Consider the following 14,474-nt stretch of genomic DNA (forward strand, 5'->3'; position numbering starts at 1 on the left):
ATCTTGTATGCCTCTATTAAGTCACCTCTTAACCTTCTCTCTAACGAAAACAGCCTCATGTCCCTCAGCCTTTCCTCATGAGGTTTTCCCTCCCTATCAGGCAACATCCTGGTAAATCTCCTCTGCACCCTTTCCAATGCTTCCTATAATGCGGCGACCAGAATTGCATGCAATACTCCAAATGCACCGCGCCAGAGTTTTGTACAGCTGCAACATGACATCATGGTTCCGAAACTCAGTCCCTGGTCCCAAGTTCGATTCCCGGCTGGGTCACTGTCTGTGTGGAGTTTGCACGTTCTCCCCCTGTGTGCGTGGATTTCCTCCGGGTGCTCCGGTTTCCTCCCACAGTCCAAAGATGTGCGGGTTGGGTGGATTGGCCATGCTAAATTGCCCGTAGTGTCCTAAAAAGTAAGGTTGGGGGGGGGGCTGTTGGGTTACGGGTGTAGGGTGGATACGTGGGTTTGAGTAGGGTGATCATTGCTCGGCACAACATCGAGGGCCGAAGAGCCTGTTCTGTGCTGTACTGTTCTATGTTCTATGTTCTAACTCAATCCCCCTACCAATAAAAGCTAACGCACCATACACCTTCTTAACAACCCTATCAACTGGGTGACAACTTTCAGGGATCTATGTACATGGACATTGAGATCTCTCTGTTCATCCACACTGCCAAGAATCTTACCATTAGCCCAGTACTCTGTATTCTTGTTACTCCTTCCAAGATGAATCGCCTCACACTTTTCTGCATTAAACTCCATTTGCCACTTAGCCCAGCTCAGCAGCTTATCTATACTCTGTAACCTACGACATCCTTCCGCACTGTCCACAACTCCACCGACTTTAGTGTCATCCGCAAATTTACTCATCCATCCTTCTACGCCCTCCTCCAGGTCATTTATAAAAATAACAAACAGCAGTGGCCCCAAAACAGGTCCTTGTAGTACACCACTAGTAACTGAACTCCAGGTTGAACATGTCCCATCATTCCTCGGCTTCTTACAGCTAGCCAATTTCTGATCCAAACCGCTAAATCACCCTCAATCCTATGCCTCCGTATTTTCTGCAATAGCCTACCGTGGGGAACCTTATCAAATGCTTTACTGAAATCCATGTACACCACATCAACTGCTTTACCCTCGTCCACCTGTTTGGTCACCTTCTCAAAGAACTCAATAAGGTTTGTGAGGCACGACCTACCCTTCACAAAACCGTGTTGACTATCCCTAATCAAATTATTCCTTTCTAGATGATTATAAATCCTATCTCTTATAAACCTTTCCAAGACTTTGCCCACAACAGAAGTAAGGCTCACTGGTCTATAGTTACCGGGGTTTCTCTACTCCCCTTCTTGAACAAGGGGACAACATTTGTTATCCTCCAGTCTTCTGGCACCATTCCTATAGACAATGACGAAATAAAGATCAAAGCCAAAGGCTCCGCAATCTCCTCTCTAGCTTCCCAGAGAATCCTAGGATAAATTCCATCCGGCCAGGGGACTTATCGATTTTCACACTTTCCAGAATTGCTAGCACCTCCTCCTTATGAACCTCAATCCCGTCTAGTTTAGTAGCCTGTATCTCAGTATTCTCCTCGACAACATTGTCTTTTTCCTGTGTGAATACGGACGAAAAATATTCATTTAGCGCCTCTCCTATCTCCTCGGACTCTACGCACAACTTCCCACTACTGTCCTTGACTGGCCCTACTCTTACACAAATCATTCTTTTATTCCTGACAGAAAGCTTTAGGGTTATCCTTGATCCTACCTGCCAAGGACTTCTCATGTCCCCTCCTGGCTCTTCTTAGCTCTCCCTTTAGGTCCTTCCTAGCTAACTTGTAACTCTCAAACACCCTAACTGAACCTTCATGTGTCATCTTTACATAAGCCTCCTTCTTCCTCTTGACAAGTGATTCAACTACTTTAGTAAACCACAGTTCCCTCGCTCGAACACTTCCTCGCTGACTAACAGGTACATACATATCAAGGACATGCAGTAGCTGTTCCTTGAACATGCTCCACGTTTCAATTGTGCCCATCCCCTGCAGTTTCCATCCCCATCCTATGCATCCTAAGTCTTGCCTCATCACATCATAATTGCCTTTCCCCCAGCTATAACTCTTGCACTGTGGTATATACCTATCCCTTTCCATCGCTAAAGTAAACATAACTGAATTGTGGTCACTATCACCAAAGTGCTCACCTACCTCCAAATCTAACACCTAACCTGGTTAATTACCCAGTACCAAATCCAATGTGGCCTTGCCTCTTGTTGGCCTATCTACATACTGCGTCAGGAAACCCTCCTGCACACATTGGACAAAAACGGACCCATCTAAAGTACTCGAACTGTAGCGTTTCCAGTCAATATTTGGAAAGTTAAATTTCCCCCCCAGGATATTGGTACCCCTCTGGTCCAGGTGTAGACCATCCCATTTGTAGAGGTCCCACCTACCCCAGAATGAGCCCCAATTATCCAGGTATCTGAATCCCTCCCTCCTGCACCATCCCTGTAGCCACATGTTCAACTGGTCTCTCTTTCTATTCCTCGGCTCGTTCGCATGTGGCACGGGTAACAACCCAGAGATAATAACTGTGTTTTTCCTAGATCTAAGTTTCCACCCTAGCTCCCTGAATTCCTGCCTTACATCCCTATCCCTTTTCCTACCTATGTCATTGGTGCCTATATGGACCACGACTTGGGGCTGCTCTCCCTCCCCCTTAAGGATCCCGAAAACACCATCCGAGACATCACGGACCCTGGCACCTGGGAGGCAACACATCAACTGTGAGTCTCTCTCGTTCCCACAGAATCTCCTATCCGTCCCCCTAACTATGGAGTCTCCAATGACTAATGCTCTACTCCTCTCCCCCCTTCCCTTCTGAGCAACAGGGACAGACTCTGTGCCAGAGACCTGTAACCCGTGGCTTACCCCTGGTAAGTCGTCACGCCCACCAGTATCCAAAGCGGTATACTTGTTACTAAGGGGAACGACCACAGGAGATCCCTGTACTGACTGCTTCCTCCCAGCCCCTCTCACCGTCACCCATCTATTTTCATTCTTTGGAGTAACTACATCCCTGAAGCTTCTATCTATGACCCCCTCTGCTTCCCGAATGATCCGAAGTTCATCCAGCTCCAGTTCCCTAGCACGGTTTTTGTACGCCTCTCTTGTAAAATGGAGACATCGCCCACACTGTCCCTCCCTGAGGTTGAGGTAAGAAATTTTCTTCCTGAAGACCCTGGATAGATATGGCCTCCAGCTGAGAGCCCTTTTCTACCCCCTCCCTCTTCCAGCAGCTTCTCCTACTCCATCTTGCCGCTACTCAATCTCATTGTCATGCTGTAGTGCAGTTAACTACAGCACCTATGACTGAGAACATGAGCTCTGAGCGGAGCCCTTGCAAGTAGAACCAAGGTTTTCACCCACCATTCCCTGTAAACTTTAAACATCTCTGAACACCAGCTGAAAACAATCTCAGACAGAGCCAGTAGAAATGAATCAGTAATTAATCTGAAAGTGGTTGTTAAAAGCAGTCACAAGGGAGTGGGAGCAGATAGAAGGTTCCTCCCGGCTGTTGAATGCATGCTTAGCTCTACGGGTCGAAGAGAGAGTGGTTACCTAGAATATGAAGATTGAAAATGACAGTGCTGGCATCAAATTAGCATTACACATTGACCATCAACTCAATCTGTCGACACATTTCTTCCAACACACGCTCCTAACATAAGGGGACTGTGTGGCAGAGTGGGAATCCCTGTTTCTGTGCCAGGAGTTCTGGGTTCCACAGTAGGAATCGATGGCCAAGGAATATGTGTTCGTTACATAGCCAAACAGGTCAAGTATCCATCTGCAAATCCTTCCGACACAGCTAGGGGCAAGAGCAGGATAGGTTCCTGGTCAGTCATGTGATAGCAGGAAAGATGGAGCCTATATCATTACTATCCATAGCTCCAGACCACAGCATACATGTTGCCACAGCAACTTGGGACTCCCTGAGTGTCCTAGAACTAGGGGCCACAGTTCAAATATAAGGGGTCGCCCATTTTGAACAGAGAAATGGGGAAATAGGGAAGTGTTGCTAAAACTATACAAGGCACGAGTTAGACCACACCGGGAATACTTTGAACAGTTCTGGTTCCCTTATCCAAGGAAAGATGTACTAACATTGGAGGCAGTCCGGAGAAGGTTCACTCGGTTGATCCCGGGTAAGGAGGGATTTTCTTATGAGAGAGGTTGAGTAGGTTGGTCCTGTACACATTGGAGTTTCGAAGAATGAGAGGCAACCTTACTGAGACATATCGGATCCTCAGGGGGTTTGACAGGGTCGATGCTGAGAGAACGTTTTCCCTTGTGGAAGAGTCTAGGACCAGAGGGCAGAATCTCAGAGTCAGCGGTCGCCCGTTTGAGACAGAGGTGAAGAGGAATCTCTCTGTGGGGAATGAAACTGTGGAATTCTTTGCCGCAGAGAGCTGTAGAGGTTGGGTCTTTAAGAATATGCTCGAGATGGCTGAGATAGACCGATTTTTAATCAGGAAGGCACTCAGGGGTTTGTGGGGATAAGGCTGGAAAGTGGAGTTGAGGATTTTCAGATCCGATCAGTCACGGTCTCATTGAATGATGGATCAGATCAATGGGCCGAATGGCCTTCTTCTGCTCCCACGTCTTATGGTCTTGTGGTCTTATGGCCTTAAATTATTTTCTCTCAAAGGGTCATTAATCTGTGGGATTCACTTCCGTGGACAACATTGGAGGCCGGGTCAGTCAATATGTTTAAGGCTGAGTTAGACAGATTCTTGATTGATCAGGGAGTACAGTTAGGAGACAGGAACGTGGAGTTGGGGCCACAATCAGTTCAGCCATGATCCCTTAGAAAATGGGGAAGCAAGCTCGAGGGGCTGAATGGCCTACTCCTGCAAATTGACTCCTTAAATAAAGGGACAAAAATGGCATACCCTGCATATAACTGTCGGCCATCACCAGCACACTCCTACACCCAGCAATAGAGACCTTTCAAGATGGTGGCAGGTGGCAGGCTGCACCAGAGGCACGTGCAGCGTGGACACCATCTTGGTTTCACAGCAGCACTGCAGGAGCTATCGGAGTTACAGTCTGCAGCCGCTTAACCTTGAGCAACCTGTTTGGGTGAAGTGATTGCAAATGTAGATCAAAGCTGTAAATGACTCCCTCGTTCGGCTGCTCCCCCCAGTTCCTGCCCTACATTTCTGAGGAGCTTTCTTAAATGAATGTCATCTCATCGACTCGCAGCCTTGATGTCCAATCACTGCTGACCCTGCCGTCTACACCAGCACCACAGAAGAGAACAGGAGTTTGCTCAATAGAACGACGTTTTATAAGGCGTCAACTCTTTAGATGGAAATAAGTATTGAGTTGAGTAAATCGGGTTTATAAAGGAGGTTCTCAAAATTCCGATATAAGCTCCATTGAGGAGTGGCTGTGCTTTAGCTGCCGTGCCGTTAATTCCCTAGCAACTGGGCAGTGGTCTATTATGGGATAATTGATGAAACAACAGGGAGTATTACACTGAAATATCACAACATTCCTCACACACTAACAAGCCTTGTCACTAGTGAGGGATTCACCCAGATCACAATTCGTCTTCACTTTCAGGTTTTCTAACGAGGAAATTATTACAAATTGGATCAAAAATATCAACAGCCTATTAGTCTAATAGTTTTCTTTCCAAACAACTATATTTTCAGCAGATACTATTTGCATTGAATGAACAGGTACAGGCGGGCTGGTGATGGAGCAGCTCTAATACTGAGGCTCAACAATTGCTCGGCAAGTCTTCCGCGCACCAGAGTCCATTCAGCCCATCCCCTCTTACTGCTCTTCAGTCCCATAGGCCAAGACTTCCGAAACCACCCACTCTTCCCATCCTAACTCCAACTGGGATTCAGTGTCTCCACCCCACAGCTCAGTAACCATTTGTCAAGTCAGGACATCACTCAGAGGGTGATGCAATTCTCTCTCCAGGAAATTAGATGGGGAATGGGTGTTGCTGGAGTGAGGTACGGGGCCTATTGAAGTTTGCCAGACTACATTGATTTTAGTTGGGTGTAAATGTCGAGATATGGAGCGAATGTAATAAAATGGAGCCGATCTCCCAGAAACTGAATATCGGAATAGGTTGAGGGGCTGAATGGCTTCCTCCTGTACTGACGCAGAAGGCCCCAGCAGGTCCCCGCACGCTCCAGCAGTTCAGCAGCCTCCACCTATTCTCACGTAACAGGCTCCTGTGGCTGAATGGCCTCCTCCTGTTCCCCTGTAACAGGCTGTTGTGGCTGAATGGCCTCCTCCTGTTCCCCTGTAACAGGCTGTTGTGGCTGAATGGCCTCCTCCTGTTCCCATGTAACAGGCTGTTGTGGCGGAATGGCCTCCTCCTGTTCCCATGTAACAGGCTGTTGTGGCTGAATGGCCTCCTCCTGTTCCCATGTAACAGGCCCCTGTGGCTGAATGGCCTCCTCCTGTTCCCCTGTAACAGGCCCCTCTGGCTGAATGGCCTCCTCCTGTTCCCCTGTAACAGGCTGTTGTGGCTGAATGGCCTCCTCCTGTTCCCATGTAACAGGCTGTTGTGGCGGAATGGCCTCCTCCTGTTCCCATGTAACAGGCTGTTGTGGCTGAATGGCCTCCTCCTGTTCCCATGTAACAGGCCCCTGTGGCTGAATGGCCTCCTCCTGTTCCCATGTAACAGGCCCCTGTGGCTGAATGGCCTCCTCCTGTTCCCCTGTAACAGGCTGTTGTGGCTGAATGGCCTCCTCCTGTTCCCCTGTAACAGGCCCCTCTGGCTGAATGGCCTCCTCCTGTTCCCCTGTAACAGGCCGTTGTGGCTGAATGGCCTCCTCCTGTTCCCATGTAACAGCCCCTCTGGCTGAATGGCCTCCTCCTGTTCCCCTGTAACAGGCCCCTGTGGCTGAATGGCCTCCTCCTGTTCCCATGTAACAGGCCCCTGTGGCTGAATGGCCTCCTCCTGTTCCCATGTAACAGGCCCCTCTGGCTGAATGGCCTCCTCCTGTTCCCCTGTAACAGGCCCCTGTGGCTGAATGGCCTCCTCCTGTTCCCATGTAACCGGCTCCTGCGGCTGAATGGCCTCCTCCTGTTCCCATGTAACAGGCCCTGTGGCTGAATGGCCTCCTCCTGTTCCCCTGTAACAGGCCCCTGTGGCTGAATGGCCTCCTCCTGTTCCCATGTAACAGGCCCCTGTGGCTGAATGGCCTCCACCTGTTCCCATGTAACAGGCCCCTGTGGCTGAATGGCCTCCTCCTGTTCCCATGTAACAGGCCGTTGTGGTGGAATGGCCTCCTCCTGTTCCCCTGTAACAGGCCCCTGCAGCTGAATGGCCTCCTCCTTTTCCCATGTAACAGGCCCCTCTGGCTGAATGGCCTCCACCTGTTCCCATGTAACAGGCCCCTGTGGTGGAATGGCCTCCTCCTGTTCCCCTGTAACAGGCTGTTGTGGTGGAATAGCCTCCTCCTGTTCCCATGTAACAGGCTGTTGTGGCTGAATGGCCTCCTCCTGTTCCCATGTAACAGGCCCCTGTGGCTGAATGGCCTCCTCCTGTTCCCATGTAACAGGCCCTGTGGCTGAATGGCCTCCTCCTGTTCCCATGTAACAGGCTCCTGTGGCTGAATGGCCTCCTCCTGTTCCCATGTAACAGGTTGTTGTGGCTGAATGGCCTCCTCCTGTTCCCATGTAACAGGTTGTTGTGGCTGAATGGCCTCCTCCTGTTCCCCTGTAACAGGCCCCTGTAGCTGAATGGCCTCCTCCTGTTCCCATGTAACAGGCTGCTGTGGTGGAATGGCCTCCTCCTGTTCCCCTGTAACAGGCCCCTGTGGCTGAATGGCCTCCTACTGTTCCCCTGTAACAGGCCCCTGTGGCTGAATGGCCTCCACCTGTTCCCATGTAACCGGCTCCTGTGGTGGAATGGCCTCCTCCTGTTCCCCTGTAACAGGCCGTTGTGGCTGAATGGCCTCCTCCTATTCCCCTGTAACAGGCCCCTGTGGCTGAATGGCCTCCTCCTGTTCCCATGTAACAGGCCCCTGTGGCTGAATGGCCTCCACCTGTTCCCATGTAACAGGCCCCTGTGGCTGAATGGCCTCCTCCTGTTCCCATGAAACAGACCCCTGTGGCTGAATGGCCTCCACCTGTTCCCATGTAACAGGCCCCTGTGGCTGAATGGCCTCCTCCTGTTCCCATGTAACAGGCTGCTGTGGCTGAATGGCCTCCTCCTGTTCCCATGTAACAGGCTGTTGTGGCTGAATGGCCTCCACCTGTTCCCATGTTCAGGCTGTTGTGGTGGAATGGCCTCCTCCTGTTCCCCTGTAACAGGCCCCTCTGGCTGAATGGCCTCCTCCTGTTCCCATGTAACAGGCTGTTGTGGTGGAATGGCCTCCTCCTGTTCCCCTGTAACAGGCCGTTGTGGCTGAATGGCCTCCTCCTGTTCCCATGTAACAGGCCCCTGTGGCTGAATGGCCTCCTCCTGTTCCCATGTAACAGGCTGTTGTGGCTGAATGGCCTCCTCCTGTTCCCATGTAACAGGCCCCTCTGGCTGAATGGCCTCCTCCTGTTCCCATGTAACAGGCTGTTGTGGTGGAATGGCCTCCTCCTGTTCCCATGTAACAGGCTGTTGTGGTGGAATGGCCTTCTCCTGTTCCCCTGTAACAGGCCGTTGTGGCTGAATGGCCTCCTCCTGTTCCCATGTAACAGGCCCCTGTGGCTGAATGGCCTCCTCCTGTTCCCATGTAACAGGCCCCTCTGGCTGAATGGCCTCCTCCTGGTCCCATGTAACAGGCCCCAGTGGCTGAATGGCCTCCTCCTGTTCCCCTGTAACAGGCCGTTGTGGCTGAATGGCCTCCTCCTGTTCCCATGTAACAGGCCCCTGTGGCTGAATGGCCTCCTCCTGTTCCCATGTTCAGGCTGTTGTGGTGGAATGGCCTTCTCCTGTTCTCACATTTTAAGGGTTGTACTATTTATTTAGTCAAACTTATTGTTTGCCTCTGATCCTCGACCAGGAGTTATTTTTCTTTATTGTGAGAGCTGAGCCAGCTATACTAGCTGCAGACTTGGTCTTTAAATAAAATGTCCTCCCTCCCAAGAGTATTTAGGCTAAACAAAATCTCAGAATAAACTATCTTTAGCAGGTATATTATTGCAGAATAAACTCCTCTGAGTTAACAACTCTCAGTGAAGAAAATTTCCCATTGAAGAATTTTAGAGAATATAGGATATTGGCGTATAAAAAGTGAGTCTGAATCTTTTACAATGGGTACTTAATAATGTTTTATTATAAGGTTAAATCCTGAATTACATTATAGAAATAGTTACAATATTACAAAGTGTAAATCAAATTTAAAAATTCATTTGGAAATAAATGATCACAAATCCACCTAAAAATAATTGTAGAATAAACAAATCTACCCAGAAGTAAATGAAGGAGAACAAATTCACCTGCAAGATGTTCAAACAAATAACATGCTAATTTTATACTCACAATCTAAGTAGAAAGTGTAGTTTTGTCTTGTCTGAACTATGTAGAAATCTGGGCAGCAGGGTGGCGCAGTGGTTAGCACTGCTGCCTCACGGCGCCGAGGACCCGGGTTCGATCCCGGCCCCGGGTCACTGTCCGTGTGGAGTTTGCACAATGAAAATGAAAATCGCTTATTGTCACAAGTAGACGTCAAATGAAGTTACTGTGAAAAGCCCCTAGTCGCCACATTGCGGCGCCTGTTCGGGGAGGCTGGTACGGGAATTGAACCCACGCTGCTGGCCTTGTTCTGGCATTACAAGCCAGCGATTTAACCCACTGTGCTAAACCAGCCCCTGTTACTGTTACCCCAATGTCCCCGTGTCCGTGTGGGTCTCACCCTCACAACCCAAAAAGATGTGCAGGGTAGATGAATTGGCCACGCTTAATTGCCCTTTAATTGGAAAAAAAAGAATTGGCTACTCTAAATTTATTTTTAAAAACTATGTGGGAATCTTATTGAGAGGACTTCATGGGCTGGTTTAGCTCACTCGGCTAAATCGCTGGCTTTTAAAGCAGACCAAACAGGCCAGCAGCACGGTTCGATTCCCGTACCAGCCTCCCCGAACAGGAGCCGGAATGTGGCGACTAGGGGCTTTTCACAGTAACTTCATTGAAGCCTACTCGTGACAATAAGCGATTTTCATTTCATTTCTCGTGGTCAATGACGGCAGGCCGAACCTCGAGGCTGACACAGAAACCACATTTGAAGAAATAATTTTGCTTTAAGATTAAAATAACTTTTGATAGCTGTTACCAGATTTCTTTTAGAGTTTGTTGTGAATTTATGAGGATCAATCACTGTGTATGTGTGTGTATGTGTGTGTGCGCGCAGGTGTTTTCTCAGCTTGTCGTAACCAACCTCAAGGCCGAGAGCTCATAACAAACATTCTCAAGGTTTTTTGGTGTTTGTGTATAAAGCTGACTCTCCCTGTTCTTGGCAAAGTTTCAAATTCTTCATTAGTTGGGTTAAATCCTTAACCATGTAACAAATTCCAGGGGCTGAATGGCCTCCTCCTGTTCCCATTAACAGGATACAGGAGCTGAATGGCCTCCTCCTGTTCCCAATAACAGGCTCCAGGAGCTGAACGGCCTCCTCCTGTTCCCAATAACAGGATACAGGAGCTGAATGGCCTCCTCCTGTTCCCATTAACAGGATACAGGAGCTGAATGGCCTCCTCCTGTTCCCAATAACAGGATACAGGGGCTGAACGGCCTCCTCCTGTTCCCAATAACAGGCTCCAGGAGCTGAATGGCCTCCTTCTGTTCCCATTAACAGGATACAGGGGCTGAATGGCCTCCTCCTGTTCCCATGTATCAGATTCCAGGAGCTGGACGGCCTCCTCCTGTTCCCAATAACAGGATACAGGGGCTGAATGGCCTCCTCCTGTTCCCAATAACAGGATACAGGGGCTGAATGGCCTCCTCCTGTTCCCAATAACAGGCTCCAGGGGCTGAACGGCCTCCTCCTGTTCCCAATAACAGGCTCCAGGGGCTGAATGGCCTCCTCCTGTTCCCAATAACAGGATACAGGTGCTGGACGGCCTCCTCCTGTTCCCAATGACAGGATACATGGGCTGAACGGCCTCCTCCTGTTCCCAATAACAGGCTCCAGGGGCTGAATGGCCTCCTCCTGTTCCCAATAACAGGATACAGGAGCTGGACGGCCTCCTCCTGTTCCCATGTATCAGATTCCAGGGGCTGGACGGCCTCCTCCTGTTCCCATTCACAGGATACAGGGGCTGAATGGGCTCCTCCCGTTCCAATGGTACAGACCTGATGGCCAGAATGGCCTTCTCCTGTTCCCAGTAACAGGTTTGAGGGGCTGAATGGCCATCTCCTGTTCCCAGTAACAGGTTTGAGGGGCTGAATGGCCTTCTCCTGTTCCCAGTAACAGGTTTGAGGGGCTGAATGGCCTTCTCCTGTTCCCAGTAACAGGTTTGAGGGGCTGAATGGCCTTCTCCTGTTCCCAGTAACAGGTTTGAGGGGCTGAATGGCCTTCTCCTGTTCCCAGTAACAGGTTTGAGGGGCTGAATGGCTTTCTCCTGTTCCCAGTAACAGGTTTGAGGGGCTGAGTATCCTCCTCCTGCACCACAAACACCGGGTGAATCAGCAGAATCTCTCTGGCAGGTGGGTGGATGTGGTTACAGGGTTACGGACAGAGAATGGAGCCGCGGGCTTAAATTAGGGCCAGTGCAGACTCAATGGGCCGAATGGCCTCCTTCTACACTCTAAATTCTATGATCTAAGAACTATGATCTGGCCTCTCACTTTCTTTTTTTTAGATTGAAACTGTTCCAAACTTTAATGTCCATCATCTGTCTCACCCAGCACTTCATTCAAAGTTACGTGTCACCTTTATTCAAGAAAGATTATCAGACACAGAAGCTGAAGGCGAGCACCAACGCTTAGCAAAGGGTTTGAGCTGCTTATCTCTGTCAGAAAGTGGAAAGTAAACACATTGAGAACCTTGGGCAGGAATCAATCCTCAGTAAATTAGCTTCTGGATTGAATCGGTATATTGGCTAGATCTTGCTGCACAGACTCTGTGTGGAAGTAAGTGTCACGGGTGTGGGACTCCACAACTGAGGTGGACTGGTGTTGGAAGGGGATGCAGTGCAGGTCCACCACATTGTTATTGGTGATTAAAATTGGGTATATTCAAAGAGGCCAGAGCAGGGGCTGTTTAGCACACAGGGCTAAATCGCTGGCTTTGACAACAGACCAAGCAGGCCAGCAGCACAGTTCGATTCCCGTAACAGCCTCCCCAAACAGGTGCCGGAATGTGGCGACTCGGAACTTTTCACAGTAACTTCATTTGAAGCCTACTCGTGACAATAATCAAAATTCATTTCATGGAGGAGCACAGAGATCTTGGAAAACAGGGATTAGAATTTTTTAATTCAGGCATTGCTGGAGTGGACTGATTCTAGGCCTTAAAGAGTTAGACGACGAGCATCGGTTGTGCAGAACTAGATTTGTGACTTGGCCCAACCAGCGTTAGAGCAGCACGGTAGCACAACTGGATAGCTCTGTGGCTTCAGGGTCTCAGGTTCGATTCCACGCTGTGTCTGTGCGGAATCTGCACGTTCTCCCCGTGTCTGCCTGGGTTTCCTCCGGGTGCTCCGGTTTCCTCCCACAGTCCAAAGACGTGCAGGTTAGGTGGATTGGCCATGATAAATTACCCACAGTGACCAAAAAGGTTAGGAGGGGTTATTGGGTTACGGGGATAGGGTGGAAGTGAGGGCTTAAATGGGTCGGTGCAGACTTGATGGGCCGAATGGCCTCCTTCTGCACTGTATGTTCTCTGTAATCCTAACCCTAATCCCATTGGCCCTTGTGCTTTCTGACCTACATTTGATTCCATTCCGTCAATGCCTTCATTTAAAATTCTCATCCTTGTTTTCAAATCTTTCGGTGGCTTCACCAGGCCCCTCTTGCTCTTCACGTTTGAGAGCTTTGATAGCCTCCAAATATCGGCACCCTGGCCATTCTCAATTTTAATCACTTTACTATTGACTGCCGTGTGCCAAAGAATCTGGAATTAACTCCCTAATCCTCTCCGCATCCAATCCTTCATTTCTATATATTCATACATGGTATGTGGGCCTTACTGATAAGGCCAGAATTTATTGCCCTCCTCTCGTTATCTGTGGCAAACGTCATGGTGAATCATCCTTGTGAACACAACTGAGAGACTTGCTGGGCCATTGCAGAGAATGGTTAAGATTCAGTCACTTTGTTGTGGGTCAGAGCAGCAACAATGGAGATATCAGCTGTGGCTCATTGTCTGACTCAGAAGGCCAGGGTACAGAACTCAATACAGGGACGTAGACAGTGTAGTACTGAGAGAGTGCTGCACTGTCAGAGAGTGAGTACTGAGGGTGTGCTGCATTGTCAGAGGGTCAGTACTGAGGGAGTGCTGCACTGTCAGAGGGTCAGTACTGAGGGAGTGCTGCACTGTCAGAGGGTCAGTACTGAGGGAGTGCTGCACTGTCGGAGGGACAGTACTGAGAGAGTGCTGCACTGTCAGAGGGTCAGTACTGAGGGAGTGCTGCACTGTCAGAGGGTCAGTACTGAGAGAGTGCTGCACTGTCAGAGGGTCAGTACTGAGGGAGTGCTGCACTGTCAGAGGGTCAGTACTGAGAGAGTGCTGCACTGTCAGAGGGTCAGTACTGAGAGAGTGCTGCACTGTCAGAGAGTGAGTACTGAGGGAGTGCTGCACAGTCGGAGTGCCAGTACTGAGGGAGAGCTGCACTGTCAGAGGGTCAGTACTGAGGGAGTGCTGCACTGTCAGAGGGTCAGTACTGAGGGAGTGCTGCACTGTCAGAGGGTCAGTACTGAGGGAGTGCTGCACTGTCAGAGGGACAGTACTGAGAGAGTGCTGCACTGTCAGAGAGTGAGTACTGAGGGAGAGCTGCACTGTCAGAGGGTCAGTACTGAGGGAGTGCTGCACTGTCAGAGGGTCAGTACTGAGAGAGTGCTGCACTGTCAGAGGGTCAGTACTGAGGGAGTGCTGCACTGTCAGAGGGTCAGTACTGAGGGAGTGCTGCACTGTCAGAGGGTCAGTACTGAGGGAGTGCTGCACTGTCAGAGGGTCAGTACTGAGGGAGTTCTGCACTGTCAGAGGGTCAGTATTGAGGGAGTGCTGCACTGTCAGAGGGGCAGTACTGAGAGAGTGCTGCATTGTCGGAGGATCAGTACCGAGGGAGTGTGGCACTGTCAGAGGGTCTGTACTGGGCGAGTGCTGCACTGTCAGACAGTTAGTACTCAGGGAGTGCTGCACTGTCAGAGGGTCAGTACTGAGGGAGTGCTGCACTGTCAGAGGGTCAGTACTGAGAGAGTGCTGCACTAACAGAGGGTCAGTACTGAGGGGGTGCTGCACTGTCAGAGGGTCAGTACTGAGGGAGTGCTGCACTGTCAGAGG

The sequence above is a fragment of the Scyliorhinus canicula genome, chromosome 4, assembly GCF_902713615.1.
Source record: "Scyliorhinus canicula chromosome 4, sScyCan1.1, whole genome shotgun sequence".
NCBI lineage: Eukaryota > Metazoa > Chordata > Chondrichthyes > Carcharhiniformes > Scyliorhinidae > Scyliorhinus > Scyliorhinus canicula.